The sequence below is a fragment of the Scyliorhinus canicula genome, chromosome 5, assembly GCF_902713615.1.
Source record: "Scyliorhinus canicula chromosome 5, sScyCan1.1, whole genome shotgun sequence".
In the NCBI taxonomy this organism is placed as follows: domain Eukaryota; kingdom Metazoa; phylum Chordata; class Chondrichthyes; order Carcharhiniformes; family Scyliorhinidae; genus Scyliorhinus; species Scyliorhinus canicula.
In genome coordinates, this window is record NC_052150.1 from 66197086 (window position 1) to 66224883 (window position 27798).

Sequence of the window (27798 nt, forward strand, 5' to 3'; positions counted from 1 at the left end):
CTAGTCCACAAACATGACCTTGTTAGTGTGTCCACATCCTTTTTGGATCTAAGGATTTTAGTAAAGTCTCAGTCACTTAATAATAATAATCACTTATTGTCACAAGTAGGCTTCAATTCAGTTACTGTGAAAAGCCCCTAGTTGCCACATTCCAGTACCTGTTCAGGGAGGCCGGTACGAGAATTGAACCTGCGCTGCTGACATTATTCTGCATTACAAACCAGCTGGTTTAGCACAGTGTGCTAAACCAGCCCCTTCTGTAATCAGCCACTTATGTAACCCATTAGACAGCCTTTTGATATAAACTGCAGTCCATTTTATACTGTATCATAATTTTCAAAACCTTTTTACATTATTTGCCCTTCTATTAAAGTTTAAAGCAAAACTATAGCCTGAATTTCACCTTCAGTGTGCGTCTGAAGTCAGTGCAGACAAAAGCAGATGTGAAACCCACTCTTGCCTGAGATTACATAGATAACACGATATGTGTCTAATACGTTTGTTGGCTGAGTTCGCAGTGAGCGGGGGTGTGAATGCATTGAGTACTGGATCCAATGAGGACCTGGCAAGGTGTTTCAAACCAGAGGACGCAGCACCCTGAAGACTGCCAAGTGTGAAGGAGGCTGAAGGAGCATAATTCAATAATTGCCAACAGGCACGTGTACAGTCAGCACCAGCAGCAGGAGGATATGGAAGACAGGTGGGCAGGTCAGGTGATGTTTCATGAGTGCCTGGGTGTCCTAGTTCAGAATGGATGTCGCTCCTGCACCTGCATCATGCTGATTCTTGGACCAGACACCTGTACAAATACTCATATGTCAGTGGGCATTAGGTCATCACCTCCACGAGTGTGCATAATGGTGAGGGGACATCACCCCCCAAATGAAGAGATGGTAGAGCAAGAGAGTTCCCATGGTGTCGACAGTGGGAGCACTAAGATGATAAACATCTGGAGATGTCTGGCGGGTGGCAAATGCTGAATGTTCAGTGGGATGAATGGGAAAATCTGACAGAGATCCATGAGGGTCTGCATGCAATGACCTTCATCATGGAGGAGTCCATGCAGAACATGAGCACTGCCTTGACCTGAACACCGAGAGCAGCCACTCCATTGAGAGAGTGATGACTTTCCTGAAGAGGCTATTCGAGGAAAGGAATCAGGGGTCAGATGGATCACGTTCGGACCTGCAATCCAACACACGGGCTGTGACATCAACATGCCTTTGATGCCTAGCTGAATATTCACAAGATCAAAGCATCCATCGTGTCCCACCCCCACCCCCAAATGCTCCGGTTATTTGCTTTGTTTTCCTCTTTGAATCCCATAGAATCCCTGTGCAGAAGGAGGTCCCTGGTACTGTAAGGCAGCAAAGCTAACCACTGTGCCGCCGTGACCATGCTAACCCTGTGCATCCCCGGGCAATTTCTCTGACTCTTCACTGGAGTCATCCTCCCAGGCCTGTGGAGCTGCCTTGCATTTATCAGCCTCAACTGGGCCCTGCTTGCCAGAGCAGGCTGTGCAGGGCGTGGCTCATGACAACTATGAGGTAGGATATTGCAATGATCCCCTGGATAAGCCCTCGCATTTGCAGCGCATCTTGAGCAGCACCCTGGTCCTCTCTACCACCACACTGTGGAGGCATGAATCCTGTTGCTTCTCTCCTCTACGTCAGTTCTTGGCTGCCAGCCACCTCTTCAAGCCATTGTCACCCAGGAGCAATGCAGCCAATCTTTCAGGAGCCACGGACAGCCTTGGAACCTGAGAGTGCTGCAATATCTGAGCATCATGTGAGCTCTTGGGTAACAGGCACAGATGGAGAATGTGTGTTCTATAGTCACAGGCAATCTGAACATTGAGTCGTACCCCTTTCTGTTTCTGAAAGCTCCTTGCTCATCTACTGCCACTCTTAGTGTACAATCCATTGCACCCTGGATGCGAGGAAACCCAGCCATCGCCGCAAACCCTCGTGTTCTTCCTGCCTGGCTGCCCTCACCTGTCCGGTAGTGGATGAACATGTGGACATGTCTAAAGATGGTATCACTCACCAGCTTGACACAACTGTGTGCGGCGGATTCAGAAACCGCGTACAGGTTTCCCATTGAGCCCTGAAATGAACTGGAGACCTCAAAATTGAGGACCACTGTAACCATCAAAGCCACTTGCCCGGGGTGACCGTCCATGGAATTGGAGTCGATTTCAGGACCTATCATGACACAAGTCGATGTCACTGAGTCTCTGGAGAGGCATAGCCTCCTGCGACACTGGACCTCAGACATTTGGAGGTAGTTGGTGCCTGTATACTCTAGCTGCTGGGTAGTGGTGCCTTCGGCATTCCCTCCCACCTTGGCCTCCCTGTTCGCTCTGCACCAATTAAGCTTGTGCCTCTCCTCTTAAAGATCTTTCTCTGGGATGTTGCCTTTGCTCACCTTGCCTCCTCTCCCTCCTGCCCTTCTCTTCCACCAGCAGAATATGAGGTTAAGATGGAGCAGAATAGAATGCTCGTTAGGCTATAGCTAGAGTTTTGTATACAGTTCAAGTTGCCACACTAAAGGAAGGATGTGATTACACTTGAGAGGGTGCAGAGGCGATTCACCAGGATGTTGCCTGAGCTGAAGTGTTGCAGCAATGAAGAGAGACTGGTTAGGCTGGGGTTGTTTTCCTTAAAGCTGAGAAGGCTGAGGGGAGACTTTAATTAAGGTGTACAAAATTATTAGGAACATAGATAAAGTAGATAGAAAGAAACATGCCCCCTTAGTAAGAGGTCAATTACAAGGGGACGTAGATTTAAAGCTAGGGGCAGGAGATTTAGGGGGAATTTGAGGAAACATTTTTGTACCCAGAGGGTGATGGGAACTCACGGCGTGAAAGGATGGCCGAGGCGGGAGATCCATAACATTTAAGAAACCTTTTAAAAAAGCAGTTGAAACACCAAGGGCTGGATTCCCCGGTCCCCCAGCCGCATGGTTCTCAGTGGTGCGCTGTTCGCTTGCAGCAGGATTCTCTGTCCTGCCACTTGTCAATGGGATTTCCCATTGTAGCCAACCCATGCTGCCAGAAAGCCCGTGGATTGGGGTATGTAGCTGGCGGGAATGGACGGAGAATTCCAATCCATAGCATGCAAGGCTACAGACCAAGTCTTGGAAAGTGGAATTAGAATAGATAGGTCATTAGAGACTTGATGGGCTGAAGGGCCTCTGTCTGTGCTGTAAAACTCTATGATGTGGAGATGCCGGCATTGGACTGGGGTGAGCACAGTAAGAAGTCTTACAACACCAGGTCAGAGTCCAACAGGTTTGTTTCAAATCACTAGCTTTTGGAGCACTGCTCCTTCCTCAGGTGAATTTACCTGAGGAACCTCAGGTGAACACCTGAGGAAGGAGCAGTGCTCCAAAAGCTAGTGATTTGAATCAAACCTGACTTAATCTGGTGTTGTAAGACTTCTTACGGTAAAACTCTATGACTTTCCGGGAAAGGTGAGGCCTTGAAACACTGAATGGCAGGCTTAAAAGGCTTAAGAACTGCTGGGAAACTCAGAGACAAGTCTGTATTCACACAACGATGTACTTGCAATGACAGCATTGCTGCTTTGGGAGCCTTTTACCCAGCCCTTGGATAAGGAAATGCAAAAAAACCTGATTAGAGCCCACATATTTTGCCGATGCAACTAGTTGAAAATCACAATGGCAGTGTAAAATCACTATCTATTGGATTGTTTGTTGCCTTAATGGCCACTTTCCTTGCCAGTGGGCGCGCATCCAATTTGCGAGCACACTCGCCAACCTGTTCGTTCCTCCTGTGTACAAAGACATCAGAAAGCGAGCATGTCGTTTAACAATATTTCACTTTTGGCTGGGTCGATTGCACGTCCAACCCCTGAACGTTCTGCTGTTTTCAATGAAACTGTTCATAACGCTAAATTGGAGACATTTTGCTTAAACTGCATAGCTTGTTCTCATTCTTTTCTTTAACACACATCAGTCCATTACTTGTGAAACATGTGTAAAACAGAACCACCTTGGCTATCTGATGGTTAAATATGCAGACACAGAATGGTATGTGATTGAGTGTGCCTGACGTGGGTTGCCATGCCTCATGCTGCTCCACCTGGTCGCCGTGGCATCGGATTTCTCTTTTAGATTTTCAAAACATTAAACTTGCATCATAGATACGGTTGTCAGATTAAACTTGCTGTTTGAAATTCGCCATTCAAAATGTTGTGAAAACATTCACTTCATTAGTTGAACCAAAGTGTGTGGTCTGAGGTTTGTGAAATTCACATAGGTAACTGACACCAGGATCTGTAACAGCTCGTAATTTGCATAAGATCTGGTGGAACAAGCTGAAGGGACATCATTGCTCGAATACTGCATGTGGCTGGCTCAAAGGAAACTGCTTTCAGCGGCCATGCTGATCAGATTAGCTGTACCTGACTAATTTGTAGCGGTACTTAGATACTGCATTGTTGCCCATCAAAGAGGAACAGGAGCCCTTTGGTTTCAAAGGCCTTTGCCGCTTTTTTCCTGATTCTGCTTCAGGGATGCTCAGAATAGCATGCAAGAATTGGTAAACTAAGCCTTGTGAAGTGAAGCAAAAACAAAAGTTCTAAACATGTAATCTAAGTCAGCCATCCTACACTTAATGGGCTATGAAAGAGTAACTCACCTACCTGGAAGAATTTGTACAGAGCAACCCAAGGCACAAACAATCAGGCATTTGACACCGAAACAGGAAGCTGGAGGTTTGGCACCCAAAACTCAAGCCTTGATCAGCTGGATGAGTTTTCTCAGATCCTGCCACAATTGTGACTGAGATGGCAGAGGTGGCAATGTCAAGAGATAGTTTAGACCAATAAACGAATAAACGGGCATCGTGCGACTATCAACAGGCAGGACTGTTCCCTTCCAGTTGGGGAACACTTCAGCAGTCAAGGACATTCAGCCTCTGATCTCCGGGTCAGCATTCTACAAGGAGGCCTTCAGGAGACGCGACAACGCAAAATTGCTGAGCAAAAACTTATAGCTAAGTTCCGCACGCATGAATGCGGACTCAACCGGGATCTGGGATTCATGTCGCATTACATTCGGCCCCCACCAACAAGCCTGGACTTGCAGAGGCCTACCGACTGAACTGGCTTGGGACAATTCACACCTCTTTAACCTGGAGTTACCTCTCTCTCTGCATCTTTGATGATTTGATTGCCTGCAGGTGCTCGCATTCCGGGGCATCTCTGACTGTGTCTATATAAACATTTCTGGAACAAGCCTTTCCATTCACCTGAAGAAGGAGCCGTGCTCCGAAAGCTCGTGTTTGAAACAAACCTGTTGGACTTTAACCTGGTGTTGTAAGACTTCTTACTGTGCTCACCCCAGTCCAACGCCGGCATCTCCACATCAAGAGATAGTTTGGCACCTTTAAAATTTTATTCACTTTACAAATCCAGCACATTCACTTTATCTGTGATTACCCTGGCATATACCGTCACTATCCGTAATAATTAACTCTTCATACAGATCCTCCCTGTCACATGGTTATTCACTATCACTCACACACATATCCTCCCTGTCACATGGTTATTCACTATCACTCTCACACATATCCTCCCTGACACATGGTTATTCACTATCACTCACACACATATCCTCCCTGTCACATGGTTATTCACTATCACTCACACACATATCCTCCCTGTCACATGGTTATTCACTATCACTCACACTCATCCTCCCCGTCACATGGTTATTCACTATCACTCTCACACACATCCTCCCCATCACATGGTTATTCACTATCACTCTCACACACATCCTCCCCGTCACATGGATATTCACTATCACTCTCACACACATCCTCCCCGTCACATGGTTATTCACTATCACTCTCACACATATCCTCCCTGACACATGGTTATTCACTATCACTCACACACATATCCTCCCTGTCACATGGTTATTCACTATCACTCTCACACACATCCTCCCCGTCACATGGTTATTCACTATCACTCACACACATATCCTCCCTGTCACATGGTTATTCACTATCACTCTCACACATATCCTCCCTGACACATGGTTATTCACTATCACTCTCACACACATCCTCCCCATCACATGGTTATTCACTATCACTCTCACACATATCCTCCCTGTCACATGGTTATTCACTATCACTCTCACACACATCCTCCCCGTCACATGGTTATTCACTATCACTCTCACACACATCCTCCCCGTCACATGGTTATTCACTATCACTCTCACACACATCCTCCCCGTCACATGGTTATTCACTATCACTCACACACATATCCTCCCTGTCACATGGTTATTCACTATCACTCTCACACATATCCTCCCTGACACATGGTTATTCACTATCACTCTCACACATATCCTCCCCGTCACATGGTTATTCACTATCACTCTCACACACATCCTCCCCGTCACATGGTTATTCACTATCACTCACACACACATCCTCCCCGTCACATGGTTATTCACTATCACTCTCACACACATCCTCCCCGTCACATGGTTATTCACTATCACTCACACACATCCTCCCCGTCACATGGTTATTCACTATCACTCTCACACATATCCTCCCTGACACATGGTTATTCACTATCACTCTCACACACATCCTCCCCGTCACATGGTTATTCACTATCACTCTCACACACATCCTCCCCATCACATGGTTATTCACTATCACTCTCACACATATCCTCCCTGACACATGGTTATTCACTATCACTCACACACATATCCTCCCTGTCACATGGTTATTCACTATCACTCTCACACACATCCTCCCCGTCACATGGTTATTCACTATCACTCTCACACACATCCTCCCCATCACATGGTTATTCACTATCACTCACACACATCCTCCCCGTCACATGGTTATTCACTATCACTCTCACACACATCCTCCCCATCACATGGTTATTCACTATCACTCTCACACATATCCTCCCTGACACATGGTTATTCACTATCACTCTCACACACATCCTCCCCATCACATGGTTATTCACTATCACTCTCACACATATCCTCCCTGACACATGGTTATTCACTATCATTCTCACACACATCCTCCCCGTCACATGGTTATTCACTATCACTCTCACACATATCCTCCCTGTCACATGGTTATTCACTATCACTCTCACACATATCCTCCCTGACACATGGTTATTCACTATCACTCTCACACACATCCTCCCCATCACATGGTTATTCACTATCACTCTCACACATATCCTCCCTGACACATGGTTATTCACTATCATTCTCACACACATCCTCCCCGTCACATGGTTATTCACTATCACTCTCACACACATCCTCCCCGTCACATGGTTATTCACTATCACTCTCACACACATCCTCCCTGTCATGTGGTTATTCACTATCCCTCTCACACAGAGCTTTGCTGCCACATGGTTATTCACTATCACTCTCACACACAACTTTGCTGTCACATGGTTATTCACGATCACTCTCACACACATGAACATAATGAAAACCAGATGACGCAAAGATTCCCAAATCATTTGAATAGTTCAAGCTGGGTAAATTTCATGACATTATTACAGTTAGCTAAGTTGGCTAGATTGTTCATTTGTGACATAGAGAAACATCAACAATGTGGATTCAATTCCCTTGCTGGCGGAAATTACACATGAAGGCCCTGCCTTCGTAAACCTTTCTGAGGTGTGGTGACCCTCGGGTTAAATCATCACCAGTCTGCTGACAAAGGGGAGAGCAGCCTCTGGGACTGTGGATGATGTTTGTGTTTTACAGTTAGAAATATGAAGCATTTTAGTGTTGACAGAACTGACATGTAAATATTTTCATGAATGAAATATTTTCAGAGTGAAAAGTTATTTTTTTCACTCTTTTATGTATTTATCTTTGTTCTGCCAATTTAATCGGGGAGTTATCCATTTGCATCTATCTTTAACTCTGTAAATTTGTAAAATCATGCATTTTGTTTGAAACATGTTAACTGCTGAACATCAAAATCAGATTCTTGTAAGGTCGGCATTGAAGGATTGTTCCTTTTTTACCTTTGTTTCCTTTCTGATTTATGTGATCGCAAAAAGTGAATTGTTTCGTTCTAAGCTAATACTTAGATATTTATCATAAACATTTAAAACATCAAAATGTGCTCCTCAAAAAATTCTGTAAGGTGAGAGCACTGCCAGGAATGGATGTTAAAAATCCTTTGCCGGGATTTGCCGATCCCGCAGCAGCAAGATCCACCAGTCCCGCCATTGTCTACGGATTTTCTCATTGGCTGCTCCCCTCGTCGCCGGTAAACCCGTGCACTGGCATGGGACCTGAATTTCCCGCCGGTGTGAACAGCTGGTAGATCCCACCCCCAAGGTAATTAAAGGGTCACAAATCTGCCTTACAGTAATTTCTCCTTGATACATTTACTTAATGGCGTGGCCATCATAGTTGGTTGGTGTTGATAGGGTCTAGGAGAATTTTTAAACAGGGATGGAACATTGAATATTGATTTGATTTCTACTGGAGAACTGAACAAATATTGCAGAAGTACAGTGGATTAGATAACTCTGCATGCTGATATACCAGATAACTCTGCTATTTAAAGCCACTACATATTCAATCCTGTTGCTGAGAATTTTTGATCCAGGATGAACAATCATGGAGCTGATCGAAACAGTTATCTAGTTATCTTCCCAAAAATGGCGGCATGGTCTGACAGCTCCAGTGTCCCGAGTTCAATTCCAGCCTTGGTTACTGTCTGTGTGGAGTTTCCACTTCCTCCCCGTGTCTGTGTGGGTTTCCTCTGGGTGCTTCAGTTTCGTCCCTCAGCCCAAAGATGTGCAGTTTAGGTGGATTGGCGATGTTAAATTGCCCTTCAGTGTCCAAAAGGTTAGGTGGTGATACTGGGCTACGGGGATGGGGTGGAGGTGTGGTCTTAAGTATGGGGCCAAGGGCCAGTGCAGACTCGATGGGCCAAATGGCCTTCTTCTACACTGTAAATTCTATGAAATCTATAAGTGAGTTCTTAATTTCCTGAAGGCAGCATCTCATGATAGGCACTGCAAGCCCCAATGACTCTTTCAAATTTTCCCAAGTTGCCATTTTCTATGTGTGTTCCAAGCTGCTTTTAAAGCCCACAGTGAAACTGAAATCTTGCTTCACAAACTACCATCAGAACTTAACAACAGAAAGGCAATCAAAACGCGTTCCATCGCTGAAGGGTACATTATTTGTGGTGCTATCTTTTGATTGAGCTGTTGGATCCTTGCTACCTGCTCAGCTAGATATCAAAGGTCCCACAGAACTTTTTAAAGAAGTGCAGTGGTGTCCTCCTGGTGTCTTGACCTGACTTTTATCCCTCAACCAACAGTACCAAAAATCAATTGACTGGTCAATCCACTCTGTTGAGGTGGGACCTTGCTGTCCACAAATTGGTTTTGAGATTTGCTACAAAGAAGCAGTCACTGTTGTATTTTATATTTTCCCCGCGTCTTGACTGTGATAGAGAAATTCAAACGGCATTCATTAGATAAGCAAAACTGAACTTTATTCACTAATTAGAACTGCTAGCAGAAATGGCAGAAACTTGGAAAGTCGGAAGGCAGTCAATTATAAACTGCGGAGTCCGTCCCAAGTCTGCGATATTACAGAAGAATAAGGCGATTTTTATACATTATAGGATCAAGATAACATGAATACAACTTGGTCAGGAATTTGATCGAAAGTAAAACATAAGTAATAATCGTTACAATGGTGTCACCTTGCTGACCTTTAGGGGACTGGAGTTTCATATCATTATCTTGTCTTTGTTTTAAGAAAGGGACAAATTTGTTTACGTACAGGAAGAGACAGTTTTTTAGCTTATTGTATATATTTAGACTCCTCTGGTCTCATGACGAACGCGTCTTATCCGAGTTTTAGAGTCAGCCAGTTCTCAGGTCAAGTTGACCTTGGCTGTTTGTATCTGTGCCTTAGGTTATGTGAACTCAGTTTAAATTCAATTGTACCAAGAAGACTTGACTAGTTTTCCCATCATGCCATTATTTGCTTCACACAATACCACATCACCACATTCCAAAAATAATACATTAGCGGTAAAATGCTTTGGGACATCTTGAGAATGTGGAAGATGCTACATAAAAGCAAGTTTTTTGTGGTTTATTCATTAGATATTGAGCTTTGCCTTGAATTATAAATAAAAGCATATGTAACAATTGGAACAACATAACATTGGGCATGTGGGTATTATTTTAACAAAAACACTTGAACACACTCGTTAACATGAGTCTTAAAACATGTATCAAGTTCTATCTGGTTCTCTGCTAATAACATCAGTAGTCACTAAACTATATTGACTATGCTCAGACCAAAGGGCCAAAAGCCTGTTCTGCCATGAAGCTTCAAATAATAGAAAAGCAGGGCTTTTTGACAGTGGATTCTGAATGTTCAGAACTTCCAATCCATTACATTCTGTCCACTTGTTTAATTAGATTGCATCGTAACCAATCATGTGTGTACACACAATTGTGTCTGTTCTTCACAAACCACATTAAATCTTCTCTACATTATTCTTTTAAATAATTAAAGAGCACAGTTATAAATTTATGCTTTGTCTAACACAAAAACATCTTTAAAAATTTCAGAAGAACCCATTAGTAAATTCACCGATGGAAAAAACCTTGCCAACTGTAAAATATGTGTTTACATTATTGTTACTTATCATTCTGTTATAAAAAATTTAACATGTAACCTTTGTGCTGTAAATGGCTCAATATTAAAAAATGTATGCAAATGTTGCTAAAGAGAGGCTAAAATATATTTGTGACATTTACATTGTCTCATTAACAGTAGTTAGCACTGCTGCCTCACAGCGCATTCGAATTAGACCTTGGGACTATCTATGTGTAGTTTGTATGTTCTCCCCATGTCTGCGAGGGTTTCCTCCACGTGCTCCAGCTTTCTCCCACAGTCCAAAGATTAGGTGGATTGGCCATTCTAAAATTGCCCCTCAATGTCCAAAAGGCTAGGTGGGATTACGGGGACAGGATGAGGAATTGGGACTGGGTGGGGTGCTCTTTCGAAGGGTTGGCGCAGACTCGTTGGGCCAAATGGCCTGCTTTTGCTCTGTAGAGATGCTATGTTTACTAACTGACTTAATGATGAATGTGTCAAAATGATTTATCCTTCCAGATTGGAGGGTGCACTTACATTTAAATTGCTGTTGTACACACGTACCAGTAATTTAAAACCTAGAGTATTTTTGCAAACAGATGTTGTGAAGTCAGGACTATTTAGATTTGTCCAACTCCAGATTTTCTGCATGTTGAAGAAAGGTGGACAATATTTGTTCTGTGTACATGCAGGTATAATGATCACCACTCTTAAAATATTTGCACAGCTTCTTGAACATCCATTTCCTGTGTGCCTTGTTTGTGGGTTTGTCTGTGACGTTGCCAGCTTGGATTCAGGCGCACTAATGGGTTTATTTTAAACTGCAACCATGCACACTTGAATTAAAAGAAACCTCAAAATGTACAGTTCAACTTTTTTTTCTCCATTCTTCACTCAAAATTGTTATGATTTTAGTTAATTGTGGCTGAGCTTGGGTACTGGCAAAGACACAAAACAGATTGAATCACTTTTGTTTCTCGGGGAAAATTAAAATGTCAGCAGCAGCAGCAATCCGTAGGGGGGTGGGGGGGTGGGGGGGGGGGGGGGGTGAGTGCTTCATTGGGATGGTGTGGGAAGACTAAGTCACGTGGGGTAATGTCTATTTAATTGTTTTTGTCTATTCTTTTTTTGCACTATGTTAATGTTCACTCTAGTTTGTTTTGTTATTATTGTTACTACTGTTTTATTGTGAAAAATCCGGCAAAACCTTAATAAGAATACTTTTTTTAAAAAAGAAATTGCAAATCTGGTGAGCTGTATAACAGGCTGCCAACGTGATGCCACCTGCTTTATGTTACTTCCCATGGCCAATTTCACCCCTTAGGAATGTTTGGGGGAGCAAAGATGTGATCATGCAATAATATGATGATGGTGATTGAGGCTATAGTTTTCCGAACAACTTAACCACCCTTTCCGTTGCCAGTAGTATACACAAGCTTGTTACATTTTTCTTTCCTTTTCAAGATACAGGCTAGGACAAATAAACTTTTCTCCAAGATGTGGCCACATCATATGTGCAATTTGGTCCTGGTAAAGTATAAAGAATGCTACTCATTGTAAAATATTTTAATAAAAATATTGAGGTGAATTTACATTCCAGCATCAGGACCTGATCTCAGGACCTTTTACAGGTACTAATGTGCTTGATGTCACTGGTTGACAAATGAAGCAGACTTAGCTGAGTGCAGCTGAAGGAGATGAGCAGCAGTCAGCAGGACATGGGTGCAATGCAGAAATGAACTTCTGAGGTTTGATAAAATGAGTGCAATCTGACAGCCAGATTACAGGCCTTCAGTTCTGGAGACACCAGCACACCTGTGAATTAAGAAATATTGAGGATCCATAGTATCATAGAATCATAGAATTTACAGTGCAGGTGGAGGCCATTTGACCCATCGAGTCAGCACTGGTTCTTGGAAAGAGCACCCCACTTAAGCCCATGCCTCCATCCCAGCCCGTAACCCAGTAACCCTACCTAAGACTACCATAGTGGTCAGAGACAGTGAGGACATGTGTGCCAGGGTTCAGTACCTAGTCATAGCATTGCTCACATGCAAGTACTTGTGGTGCAGATGACACTGGAAATATGGAGAGCACATTTGAGTGAGCCATAGGATGTGGTGAAGGGGGGCACCATGGTCTTAACTCTTTCGCTCCTGATTTTTCAAGAAACAAAATTACACAGCGTGAGAAAGCAATCAGTCTGGTGGTGACGTGGCACCTGTCACTAATAATCATGGAGTAGGAGGCTCATGAAATTGCCAGAGTGGTAACTTGCCAGAAGGATGAGATAGGTGTGCACTGTTGCTTCACAGCGCCAGGGACCTGGGTTCAATTCCCGGCTTGGGTCACTATCTGTGTGGAGTCTGCACATTCTTCCTGTGTCTGAGTAGGTTTCCTCCCACAAGTCCCAAAAAACGTGCTTGTTAGGTGAATTAGGCAATCTGAATTCTCCCTCTGTGTACCCGAACAGGTACCGGAATGTGGCGACTAGGGTCTTTTCACAGTAACTTCATTGCAGTGTTAATGCAAGCCTACTTGTGACAATAAAGATTATTCAAGTATTTTAAAAATTACTGGCAGGCTGTCCACATGACTGGCAAGGCCGGAGATCCTTCTCCATGAAGGCACACAAATCAGCAACCTATTTTTTCAGTGGGCGCAGTCTCCAGCAGGGGTGCGCGGTGGCACAGTGGTTAGCACTGCTGCCTCACAGAGTCAAAAACCTGGGTTCAATTCTGACCTTGGGTGACTGTGTGGAGTTTGCATATTCTTCCCGTGTCTGCGTGGGTTTCCTCCGTTGGTACTCTAGTTTCCTCTGACAGTCCAAACATGTGCAGGTTCAGTGGGTTGACTTTCCTGACAATAGACCGGAGGATTGGGCCTTGGTAGGATACTCTTTCTGAGGGTCAGTGCAGACTTGATGGGCTGAATAGACTCCTCCTGAACTGTAGGGATTTTATGATTCTACGATTCTATGCTTAATGTTTGCTGATACATCCTTTGATGAGTGCACCACCTCTGCGCCCACCCTATCTCTTGGGCACCTGTGCATCTGTTTCTCCTCATCACTACTCATAAACACCTCAGAGTAATTTAGCCCCATGTCAGGAATGGCCTCACTCACCACTAGCCACACGGGAACAGCTGCCTGGACCTGCCCGTGTGCCCCACTGACCGTCTGCAGCTGCACTCCCCCCACAATTGCACCAATGCCAGCTGTTCACACAATGACCACTTTGTCCATGCATGAGCTTCTCACTGCCTATTCTATCATCTATGCAACTTTGGGAATGACTCCCACGTCTCTGACCAGTTCCCTTCTGTGCAGCCGCTTTCATCTCCTTAGACTTGCTGCTGACTGCATGTTTCCTGTGCATCAGATCTGAGATGAGTTCTCAAGGGCTCTGCATTCCAGGCAGGTTTCTGCAAACCCCAAGAAGACATCCCCACCAAAACCACTGGGTGTTAGAAAACCAACATCACTCTTGGCACCGCAACTTTCCCAATAAGCTCGCTTCCAATTCAGGATGAAAACTCAGCCCATTGGTTATGCACAATGTCAAATTCGCATTGGTTCCTATTTATTTCATCCTTTTTTAAAATCAAAAAATTTGATGTAATGAGCTATAACTTTTTCTAGTTTCAACACATTTGCCCATCTGAATTTTAAGTTCAAACATGCCGGCAATCCTCGGACTTACAATAAAATTGGTTTCTGAAAAACACATTATAAGCCGAAACATAACTTGGAACCGATTTTCCCATAGGAACAATGATAAGAACAATGGTATAAATGGGAGATTGGTTCCAGAACCAAGGCCGAAAATCACTCATGTGGAAATCACCTGGCTGTGTAAAATGCTCTCAACTGTTGCCCTGTCAAGCCGCTGAGGAAACCGATGAGTTGCTCAATTAGTATGGAGGATATAATGAAGCCATTCGATCACTGCCTGTTTAACCTTGAACTGCCCTATTTAATATGTGAATCTGAGCGCATATTAAATATGGCATAAGTGTAAAAATGCATTAAAATTGTGACACGATCCAAAAAACTTAACAGAATAAAATACTTGTTTCCAAACTAATAAGGACGGTTTGACCTGAAATGGGGTAGGAATTTATAAACGTAACTTGGACGTTGTAAAGTCAATGACTGCCTGTACCTGAGAGTTTTTTCACAATTAGCTTAAATCTTGATAAGAATTGCCCTTTAATTAGGCAAGATTGCATTAGCGTGTGACTAAGCCTGAGCTTTAGATTTACTAGGGTCGAGTTTTCACTTTGCACATAATCGTATCTCCAGGTGGAAATTGCGCTCAAAATTCCACTGGCTTTCAAAAACAGAATTTTCTTTGAGACGCCATTCAAATTAAATTACATATTTGTGAGCATAACATATGCCATCAAACAACTCAGCATTTCAGAATCTCTCTTTTTAAAAGAAAATGCTTTAAAAACGTGCCTTAATCTATTGAGGAATGGTAACCTGGGGTGGGATTCTCCGACCCCCCGCCGGGTCGGAGAATCGCCCGGGGCCGGCGTCAATCCCGCCCCCGCCGTGTCCCGAATTCTCTGCCCCCCGGGATTTGGCGGGGGCGGGAATGGCGCCGCGCCGGTCGGCGGGCCTCCCGCGGCGATTTTCCGTCCCGCGATGGGCTGAAGTCCCGCAGCTGACAAGCTTCTCCCGCTCGCGTGGATTAAACGACCTGCCTTACCGGCGGGATTGGTGGCGCGGGCGGGCGCCGGGGTCCTGGTGGCGGGCGCGGGGCGATCTGACCCCACGGTGGCCTGGCCCGCGATCGGGACCCACCGATCGGCGGGCGGGCCTGTGCCTTGGGGGCACTTTTTTTTCCGCCTTCGCCATGGTCTTCACCATGGTGGAGGCGGAAGAGACCCCCTCCCCTGCACATGCGCCGTTATAACGTCAGCAGCCGCTGTGGCTCTGGTGAAGTCCTTTCGGCTCCGGCTGGCATGGCGGAGCGGGAACCACTCCGGCGCGGGACTAGCCCCTCAATGTGAGGGCTAGGCCCCTAAAGGTGTGGAGACTTCCGCACCTTTAGGACGGCCCGACGCTGGAGTGGTTCACACCACTCCTTCACGCCGGGACCCCGCGCCCCGGCGGGTAGGGGAGAATCCCGGCCCTGGTGTTTGATTAATACAGATGAAAATGGATTTATCCCCAGGTAAACAGTCTAACTTGTGCTATTAGGGAGTAACCTGATTTTAATTTACTCCAAATAATTATTTAAAAATTACTATTTTCCAGTCATATTGGTGTACAGTTGTCAGTTTAGTTGTATTTTTTAAAAAAAACAAAAGCTTTTGGAAGGTGTCTATTAACATTCTTGAGCCTCAGATAAAAACTTAAATTTAAGAGACTCAACAAAGGACTGCAGCATACTCAATGAGTGGAAACACATATTGGTGAATCATTCAATCTAAGGGGATGGCCAGTTCCGTGGGTGGAGATTACTTTTTTTTAAGATGATGGCTGATCTTTTTTTTCATTTTTCCAATTAAGAGGCAATTTAGCATGGCCAATCCACCAACTCTGCATATCTTTGGGACCCACACAGGAGAATTTGCAAACTCCACACTGACAGTTACCCAGGGCCAGGGTCAAACCCAGCTAACCACTGTGCCACCGTGCTAACCCTAGAGGAGCCAGCTTACAGTGTAATGATTTCAAATTTGTGCAAGACATACAACCATATAAATTGGGAGCTGGAGTAGGTCACTCAGCCCATCGAGCCTGATTTGCTATTCAATAAGATCATTGGTGATCTGATTATAACCTCAATTCCACATTCCTGCCAATCCCGATAACCTTTCACCCCCTTGTTAATCAAGAATCTATTTAGCTCTGCCTTAAAAATATTCAAAGACTCTGCTTCCACTGCCTTTTGAGGAAGAGAGGCAGGAGTTCCAGTCTCTCATCACCTTCTTACCACCGATCCTTTACTCCTTTCCAAAATGTCGACCAATTACTTTAAATCTGTCTCATTTGATAACTGACCGCATTGTTAAAGGAATAAGGGTGAAATTCTCCGACCCCCCGCAGGGTCGGAGAATCGCCCACGCCGAACGGCGTGCCCTCCGCACCGATCGGCGAGCCCACTACGGCAATTGTCCGGCCCACTATGGGCCAAAGTCCCGCCGCTGAGAGGCCAATCCCGCCGCCGTGCTTTCAACCACCTCTGGTGGTGGCGGGATTGGCGGCGCAAGCGGGCCCCTGGGGTCCTGGGGGGGGTGGGGGGGGCACGGGGCGATCGGATCCCAGGGGGTGCCCCCACGGTGGCCAGGCCCGTGATCGGGGCCCACTGATCGGCGGGCGGGCCAGTGCCGTGGGGGCACACTTTTTCTTCTGCCGCCGCCACGGCCTCCACCATGGCAGAAGCGGAAGAGAATCCCCCTACCGCACATGCGCCGGTGGTGACGTCAGCAGCAGCTGATGCACCGGTGCATGTGCGAACCGGCGAAGGCCTTTCGGCCAGCCCGGACGCCGGGCGTCGGGAGTCAAAGGCCGTTGGCGCCGGTTTTGGCGCCAGTCGGCATGGCGCCAACCACTCCGGCGCGGGCCTAGCCTCCAAAGGTGCGGAGAATTCCACACCTTTGGGGAGGCCCAATGCCGGAGTGGTTGGCGCCACTCCACTATGCTGGGACCCCCCACCCCGCCGGGTAGGGGAGAATCCCGGCCGAGGTCTGATACTCACAACCCTCTGAGAGAAAAAAAACTCCCCACCTCTGTGTTAAATGAATTATCCCTTATTTTTAAACAGTAACACCTAGTATTAGATTCTCTGACAAGAGGAAACATCTTCTCCACATCCACCCTGTCAATATCCCTCAGAATCTTAAACGTTTTGATCAAGTCGCCTCCTACTCTTCTGAATTCAAGTGGATACAAACCTAATCTCTCCAACCTTTCTTCATAATACAATCCGTCCATTCTTGTTTTCTCTGAATTGCTTCTAACATATTTGCACCTTCCCTTAAATAAGAAGACCACTACTGTATACAGTACTCCAGATGTGGTCTCACCAAAGCCCTGTAATTGAAGCATAACTTTTGTAATCAATTCTCTTCATAATAAATGATAACATCAGTTGCCTGCTTTGCACTGAATGAAACTGACCCTTAAAATTCCTCAACCTTGTGAACTTATTTTGCCAATTTCGGGTGAATTGCACTGAAGTAACCAGCCCAATCCAACATAAGCTCTTTTGCATTTGTTTTTCAATCGGACAACTTTTCTCTAGCTGTTCGTCCTCAAGTTATTTTTGCCTCTTAACAGTGCATCTGCCTCCCAGGTTTCAGCTTTTTATTTCTATTCTGCTTCTGACCATCATTTGCTTCCCGCATAATTTTCTAATCTACCAGATGAACGAGAAAGACAGCAAGAAGATTCTGCTGTAGTTTGATCAGGTTAGAGAAACACCTTGATACATTTTGCATTAGTTGACTCATTGCTTTTGCAAAAGACTGTAGTTAGAAGCAATATGGAATTGCCAGGTAGTATTGTGATTCCATGATCTTTTTGGTGCTGTAGTTTTCAAAACAGTTTGTGTGAAATATTGCAGGAGACAGTGAGTGGTACGGCAACAGGAGATTTGCTGCAGGTTTTTCAATCATGTACAGCTTTATGTCATTTTGCATTAGATAACTTATTATTGTGTTTTATATGTGATTTCTGCTATTGTTATTTCAGCAGAGGTACCACTGGAAGAGTGATTCACAGTGTTCACTGTGCCTTCATCATGCTAGCAGGCATGGGACAATTAGTTTTTGGAGCTATAATGAGGATGGTGCTGTAACAAGGTCTTCCCACCACCTAGCTCTCTTCCTACAGCTACCTAGTCTCTAAACTACTGTAGCAGCCTTTGTGTCATTGGCACTTTGAGTCAAAGTTAATGGAGACATATTTGCATGGTAATTCATAGCAATAAATACACTTTAGTCTGCACTGTGCTTTTTGTCTCATACCAAAATAAAAATGTATCAAGGATAATGAAGAATAATAAAACAATCCCATATTTGTTGACTGCCAACCTGATCATCAGCTTCACACCACATACAGTATCAATACTTCTTATCAGTCAATTTGCAAAGTGCTAATAAAGTTACTTAATGTTTGATATATTGCAAATTTCAGTCAGATTAGTTTATTTGTATCATTACACAATATGTTCACCGCACAGTAGCTTAATGGCATTTAGGAATAATATAAAAGGGAGAAAACTGAGGAGACACTGCTGCTTTTCCACGGGCATGTCAGTAGAAGGCAGGTGATTATAATGAGGGCAATTTGTTGGGACGTGTTGCAATGAGGAAGGACTGCAACAAGATATCATAACAAGAATAGCTGACACTGCTTATCTAAGAATAATTGCAATAGGAGGTGAAATGAGTGAATGAGGAGGTTCTGAAAAATAAGTGAGGTAGATTTCAGACAAACAAAAATGAAATCCATGTGTATGATAACTTGACTGGAGATGAACCCAGAAAGATCTGTGTCCGGCTCAGAGATGACTGACTTTATTTGAAAATAGATTGCTTTTACTGTATTGGTCTCAGTCCAATAACAAATCATAGGTCTTGCAACATATTGTTCAAATTGAGAGCGACAGCAGCTGGGAATGATATTAAATAAAGGTTTGTTTGTTTGAACTTTTTCTTCGTATCAGAAGTCCAGCTTTATTAAACAATGGAAACTGGTGATTAAACAAGTCTGAGAACACTGTGTATATATTGGGGTAGAGTTTCTGCATTGGGAACAAATGGCAACCTGATGCAAATTGCAGTCAAAACCACTCTGCTTTTCGGACGTGATTCATTTTCAGAATCACAGAACAGTTGCAACACAGAAGGAAAATATTCAGCCTGTTCTGGTTCTCCAAAGGCGCTTTTGTTCAAATTAATTTGTGTATCACCGGCCATAAAATCTGCCACAAAACATCCCCATCAGTTGGTGACTTAGAATGTAATTTTAACATTCTTTTATTCCTTGATGAGTGGTTTTATTAATACAGCTGAAAACAGGCATATCGTAAAAACATCTTCACTCTGAGTGTCTTGTCCACTAGCTGTAAGTAACCAGATTTTAAATAACTGATAATGACTTTCAAAACTGAAGCAAACCCTCGACTAGATTCATTGATGTACACTAAGCAGATTCTTAGTAAATTAAATTGATTTACAAAAAATATTGAAAAGCTTTGAAAAGGTGCCGAGAGTTAACTTGGGTCCAAAATAAATGGCTTAATTTTAAGAGATTCCACAAAATCTTGGAAAGGGCACAATTGGCAGGAATGTGCCATGATAATTAATTTGACTTGGGTGCCTGGGTAGCTTTGTGGGTGGGGCCGGATTCCTGCACAGACTGTCAGCAAGGACCGCCGAAACTCAGTTTGCATTGGACCGAATTTACACTTGAAGTTCCTCAATCTTTGGCAGTGGGCTAATCTCAGGTTAATTACACGGGAAAAAAAGCAGCACAAACAAACGGAAACTCCAGGATTCTTCAACAACCAAACAGAACGGTTTCTACAGAGCACTTCAGTCTGGATGACATGGCGGAATTAGTGACAGGCGTCATTTTAACATTGTGCGAGAATGTGAAATGGTTGACAGTGAATCAATTAGCTTCTGTTTTTCCATTTTGCCTATTATTTATTTCCATCTTGGGAGGATAAACAAATGCTCTCGCCAGTGATACCCACATCCTGCCAGTAAAACAACCCAATCACAAAGTGGGATTTTCCAGCCCCCCCTTTGGCATGTTTTCCAGCGGCAGAGGCTGCTCGCCATTGGCCGCTGATGGGATCTTCTGCTCCCGTTGAGGTCTATGGCATTTTGTTTGGCTCGCGTGGGGAACCCACTGCAGCGGGTCGCCTTCAGTGGAACCGGAAGACCGAGCCAGCAGGAAGGGCTGGAAAATACTGCCCAAAGTGTCTGTGGTCAGAATAAATTTCTTTATGGTTCTCATTTGAGATCAATAAAAGTTAATATTAGATTTGAAATTGTTTTTAAACCTTGCCAAGCTTAACATCAATTTTTGGTTTGATTCATTGGGCTGGATTCTCCACCTCGCTCTGCAGGTAGTAGAGTTACCCATTTCAAATGCTCTGCCCCCCCCCCCCCCCCCCCAAGCTGGAATTGGGTTTGAGGTCCATGCCCCAAACCCTGCGCCAGTGGGGGGGATGTAAATCTGTCTTAATGGCTAGACCACTCCCCCACCAGTGAACCCCTCAATAAAGAGACTCCCCAGAGATCCCCCAAAATAAGGAGACCCGAACAGCCCCGAGATCACTGACGAGAGATCACTGTCAGGAAGCCCCTCAGGGGTCTCTTTACTTAGGAGGTCCCAGTGGGGCGGGGTGAGTCACCCCTATTCTGGGGGGAGGGGGGACCCAGAAATTCCTGGGGGGGGCTGAATTGCACTGTGGCGGGTGGGGGTGGCCAGTCACAGGTCCTCACTATCAGGCTGTCTGCTCCTAATGGTGGCCTGATAGCGGGATTCCCTGGGGAATCCCTTGTAATCCTCACCATGCAAAAGGGAGCGCAAATCTGGTGCAATTTGGAGAATTTGGGAGAGATTCTCTGATTTGAAGACGAACTGCTGACGGCGATGTGGGAACAGCGCCGTTTTATGCCCAGAAAAATGGCACAAAAGCTGCACCAATCCTTTGACTGGTGGGGGGTTAGCAGGCACGCAGCGTAAAGCCCCCCCATCTGGCTTTAGCTGTGGATACAGCTGGAGAATTGCCGGGACCCGGCAATATATGTGGCCGTATATGTGCATGCGGACCCAGCCTTCCAAGTGCTGCCCCTCTTTGGCCAGGCTCGTCACCCCCTGGACCACCCCCTCCCCCAAGTGCCCCCAGCCCCCACCAAAGCCCCCTCTGCCCGCGGAATGGCTCCAACCTGACTGTGGCGGCGCTGGACTCAGTGCGCAGCCGCCACACCGGGGTCCCAGATGAAAATCGCATGAGTGACCCATGCCGTCGGGAACTCAACCCATCGGGGGCAGAGCATCAGGGAGGGCTTCAGGTGACTCCTTTTGGAGGGGACTCCTTTTGGAGGGGGCGGAGCATCGCAAATGCAACGTCGCCCCCCTATTTCGGCACAAACAGGGATTCTCCGGCCAATCACCGAACGCGATTTCAGCGTCGGAGACCGGAGAAACTTGCCCAGCATCTTCCAAACAGAGAATCCCATTTATTGTCTGCAAATACAGAGGGAAAATAGCATTTGATTTCCATCCTTTACTGTTGCTTTTTTTATTCCTTCTTAGGGTGTGGGCCAACATTTATTGCCCATTCCTAATTGCCCTTGAAGTTCATATGTGAAATGAATTGGCTACTCTGAATCCATTCTCTTATGGGAATGGGTTCGTAAAGCTGTCATTAGTTGAGAACGAAATGGAAATCTGAGTAAGGAGAGCCTTGTCTGCCTCATCTGGATATCACCATTGCCTCATGGCTGACATCCTCTCCCTCGAGGATTTCCTCATCCTCATCCCCTTCAATGCTGCTTCTCCATCTCCTCTTCAGGCCGTTCCTCCCCCTGATGCAGCTCCAGGTTCTGCAGTGCGCAACAAGCAACCACGATGAATGGGATTCTGCAGATTGTATTGCAGCACTCCAGGAGAGTGTTCCAGGCACCAGGATCTTCACACCGGTATCCTGGGGTCTTCCTACCCGGTACCCTGGCATCTTCCTTCCCAGTTACCTAGAGTCAACCACACCGGTACCCTTCCAGTGTTAACTTGGTCTCCCTCCAGTGTTCTGCCGGTCACCCCAGAGTCAAAGTTGGTACCCTGAAGGCTCAACCTAACACAGCTAAAAGTGGTACATAGAGCCCACTTGACCAGAATCTGAATGAGCAGGTTGTTCCCAGAGGTGGAGGATAGAGGTGAACGGTGCCAAGGAGGCCTGGACAACCATGCCCACATGTTCTGATCTTGTCCCAGACTTGCTGGGTACTGGACAGGTTCCTCGTGGTAAAGTCCAAAGTGGTGGGGTTGAGGGTGGAGCCATGCCCGAAAGTGGCGGCCTTCGGGGTATCAGACCAGCCAGATCTCTTCATGGGGAGGAGGGCGGACGCCCTCCCTGATTGCCCGCTGCAGAATCCCACTTGGTTGGCAATCAGCAGTACCACCTAAAGCTGCAGACTGGCTGTCCGACCTCTCACAATTTCTCCAAATGGAGAAAATCAAATTCACCATCCGTGGTCGGAAGAGAGCTTCCACATAACATGGGAGCCATTCACCCGACTGTTCCGAGACCTGTTTGTGGCCTATACATGAATAAATAAATAGTCAGTGGCCAGGGAGAAATAGCTAGGACAAGACAGAAAGAGGAAAGCGAGGGACAACCGAGCGGGGAGGGGAGGGGGGGAGTAAGGTGAGGAAGCAAAACCCAGCAATGAAGAAAGAATGGGGGGCAGCAGCGAAGAAGGGGGGAAGGGAGGGAGGGGGGATCAGGGGAGAGGGGAGCTGGATGGTGTGGGCGGGGAGGGGTAGGGAGAATTGTACGCTGAGCCAGACGGCGACAGACTGTAAATAGAGAAACCTAAGAAGAAGCTTTTGGGTGCTGTACAATAACAATAAATGAAAACAAACGGCAATGTATATAATTTTGAAAATGCCAATAAAAATACTTTTTAAAAAAGTTGGTACCCTGAGTCAGAGCCGGTACCCCATATGTCAACCCCCTTAATATGTGGAGCTGCTCCACGAGCGTTGCACTCACCTCCAAGCTCCCCTTGGCGAGGTGCTCACCAAGTGCACACGTTTGGAATCCAGTCCTGATTCAGGGTGTTCTGACATCATGCAGCCATGGATGGATTATTTGATGGGGATGTATGATTCCGGTGAATGGGCCCGAAAACATGATGTAAATGTCTTAAAATAATGTACCCAATGTTGAACAGCAGGAACTACAGCCCACCACTGACAAGGAAAGGAGATGATTGCAACAAGCTTTCACATCGGCATAAAGAGAGCCTTCTCACAATATTTTCCGCTCCCGCTGTGGAACCCACCTGACGCCAATGGGAGCAGAAAATCTCCTCCAAAACAATTCTGCATACATATCTATTTAACCTAATGACACTCAAACTGCATCCAAACCCATTCCCACTTCTCCTCTATTCAATTACAGTGGAGATATCTGGTAACTTATAGTTCAGAAAAAGAAAAGTAAAAATACTGCTCCAATTTTACTCAAATCACAATTTTGGGAACTGAAGACAGTACCAATGCACTGAAGAAGAGTCAGATGGATGAAAAATGTTAACTCTGTTTCTCACTGCAGATGCTGCCAGACCTGCTGAGTGTTTTTAAAGCATTTTCTGTTTTTATTACAATAGATATCAAAACTGTTTGAAAATCTAACTCATATGTGAACGGACTTGCAGTGAAAGGACAGTCAGTATGTTTTAGTTGGAGGAATTAAAAACTTATTCTGCTTCAACTGTTCTATGGATTAGTCCAAATCTCTTGACTACTCGAACAGTAACATTGCTACTAAATTTCCATAGACAGTGTCAAGCCAGGTAAATGGCCTCGGATAAGGAATCCAATGCGCATTGGCTATATTGCTGTTATCCATTCTAGACTGGGGAACGTTTGATCGAAAGTGTTTAAAAATGTGGCAAACCAGAAAATTAAGCAAGAATGGGGACAGGTGGGTTGAAATCAAAAGCACAATGTAAAAGATATTTGCTGTAAAATGTTCAGTTACACGATGCCAGTAAGCATGCAAGAATTGTGTTCACCTCGTGACCATCTGCCGCTGGCAATACTGAAATATGTGGGAAGTCACCTTGTTTAAATATTACTGGCCAGTGAACACACCTATAGGCTCACATTTCGGTTACCTGCCTGCTGAGAAAAGCTACAAAATGCAGTCTTGCAGCTCAAGTTGGGAGTTTAAGGGGGGGTGCAAGAATCATGTCAATTTTCCTGCAGCAGCAACTTTTGTGAGGGGTGCCACATTAAACTGACAATGAAATGTTCTTTTTAAAAGATGCAGCTTGTTTCAAAGCCTGGATTCCTCAGACTATCCCATGCTGAGAATGCGTCTGGAATGTCCTTTCTCACTGGACGTATTGGCCCTTATTAAATATTCTGAACTATCTTCAGACCAAGGTCAGACATATGTGGTATGATTACATATACCTTTAACAGAGCATATTTTAAACTACTGTCAATCAATACTAACTTGACAGGATGTGATTTAATAGCCCTATGACTAGTCTCAGTCTCCATCCAGCAGTGTTGCGGTCAGACTTGTGCCTCAGAGTCTCCCAGTGGATGCTATCCGCATGTAGTCTCATCTTCAACTAAAGAACCAACATTAATGCTTTATCAATCCTTGTGAATGATTGGCACAGCTACGTCGAAAGAAGAATAGCATAACTACATAGACTGGGGCTGGTTTAGCACAGGGCTAAATCACTGGCTTTGAAAGCAGACCAAGGTAGGCCAGCAGCATGGTTCAATTCCCGAACCAGCCTCCCCGAACAGGCGCCAGAATGTGGCGACTAGGGGATTTTCACAGTAACTTCATTTGAAGCCTACTTGTGACAATAAGCGATTTTCATTCATTTTCATTTTCATTTCCAATGTAAAATATTTCTGTCTTGAGGTCCACCTTCTTTACATCATTGGGCCTATGAGGGGCAAACGGCTGGTTCAGCAGCTTGGTGCAAAAGCACCATGCTTTTGTTTTTTGTTCCCTTTGGGGATAGCATTGGTAGCATTGTGGATAGCACAATTGCTTCACAGCTCCAGGGTCCCAGGTTCGATTCCGGCTTGGGTCACTGTCTGTGCAGAGTCTGCACATCCTCCCCGGGTTTCCTCCAGGTGCGCCGGTTTCCTCCCACAGTCCAAAGATGTGCAGGTTAGGCGGATTGGCCATGATAAATTGCGCTTAGTGTCCAAAAATTGCCCTTCGTGTTGGGTGGTGTTACTGGGTTATGGGAATAGGGTGGAGGTGTTGACCTTGGGTAGGGTGCTCTTTCCAAGAGAGACTCGATGGGCCGAATGGCCTCCTTCGGCACTGTAAATTCTATAATTGCAAGATCAACTGTGAATTCTAATTTAACACTGGTACCCAGTGTATCTAAGTTCTGTTTGTTTTCCAACTGTTCTCCGCTAAAAGTATGGTTAACAATACATTGAATGGCCCAAGGATGACGTGGATAAAAGAAAAAAGATGTGCAATTATTTAAAGCTTTTCACAACCTCAGATGTCCCAAAGACAAATTTATAAAATTGTTCTAATGTAGGAAGTGTAGCAGCCAATCTGTGTAAACAATGTCCCACAAATAGCATTGCTAAAATGAGTAGATACATTGATGTTGGCTGATGGATAAATATTAATCTGCTCACCAGAGGTAACTCCCAGTTCTTCTTGAAAATAGTGGCCATAGGATATTTTACACCCTCTGAGTGGCCAGATGTGGCTTTGATACCTTAGCCCAAGGCAGCACCTTTGACAGTGCAACACTTCTTCAGTTGGGCATGGGAATGTCAACCCAGATCTAGTGCTCAAATGTCTGGAATGGTACTTAATTCAGTGACTTAGAGATGATAATACTACCATTGAGCAATAGTTCACCCCTACATAGGATGTTGTGTGACCATAAGTCAAAATGTTGGGGAACACAAAATACATTAAAAAGTGGCAAAATAGAGGTTAGAGTGTATTGGAATACAGGCAAAAGGACTTATATTATTGAGTTTTAAAGTAACTCAAGTCTGTGTGGCATGTGGAGGGTGGAGTGTTGGGGGGGGGGGGGGGGGGGGAGGCTGGAAAATACTTAAATTTGAGGTATGGTTATTGGAATGTAATTGTATCAGAGGTGAATGAGATAGAAAGAAATATTGAACTGAAATATGAAGCTCCTATTTCCTAGTTTGGTTTATCAAGTCATTTTCCTGGATTTCGTGCCAGCACAAACACTGGCAGACTCATTATCAAAGGTTAAGTGGGGCATTTATGGCTTTTAAGTTGTTTAATTTCAATTACTTTATCTAACATTCATTGGCTAACTTAGGTTGGCATTGGCAGTAAATTACCATGGAGAATGGAGAAAATGAAGGTTTGAAGATATCTGTACAGGTCTGGGACCAGGGGCGAGAGCAGGACCGGTGGGGATAAATAGAGCGACAGTTGGGAATAGACAGATCGGATTCAAGGAAAAGAAAATTAAAGTGTGACGTCATTGAAAAACAGCTAAATGAGTGATTGGTGAATATTTTTCATTTTGTCTTCTCTGAAATAGGGCAATGGTTTGAACTTGGAGCTGGGAACTTGAAAATATCAATCAGGGTAAGTACTTTAATAATAAGAGGATTAGCACAAGACAGGTCTAGAGGCATTAATTAAGATTAACATTTGAACATGAAAATAACTAGATTCTAAATTTAGAGGTGGTACAGTGGTTAACACCGGTGACTCACAGCATCAGTGACCTGGGTTCAATTCTGGGCTTGGATTATTGTCTGTCTGGAGTTTGTACTTTCTCCCCGTGTGTGTGTGTGGGTTTCCTCCGGGTGTCCAGTTTCCTCCCACAGTCCAAAGTGTGCAGGTTAGGTAGATTGACCATGCTAAATTGCCCCCTACTGTCTAAGGAAGTATAGTTAAATAGGGTTACAGGATTGTGTGATTAGGGCAGGGCAATGGTCCCAGGTAGAGATGCTCTTTCAGAGGGTCAGTGCAAACTTGATGGGCCAAATGGCCTCCTTCTGCACGACAGGAATTCTATGGTTCTAAAAGAGCGAATGGAGAATATTTTTCAAATCATAGATCAATAGCTGAGAACTGTTGCGAGCAATTTCTACACCATATGGGAACACAGGACACTTCATGTGCCAGGAGGGAAACATGTGTTTCAGAAGTTTCTCCAACTGCTTGAGCTCAAGCTCAGGATTTCTGTGTTTTAGGGATAATTAGAGTCACCGTGGAGCATGAGGGAGGATGGAGGTTTTGTGGGTCGTACATTCTAAGGGATGGCCACTCCACAGGCAGAGAGGGTTCAGGATATTAGATCATTGCCCTCCAGAAGAGTAAGGAGAGGCAGGAAACA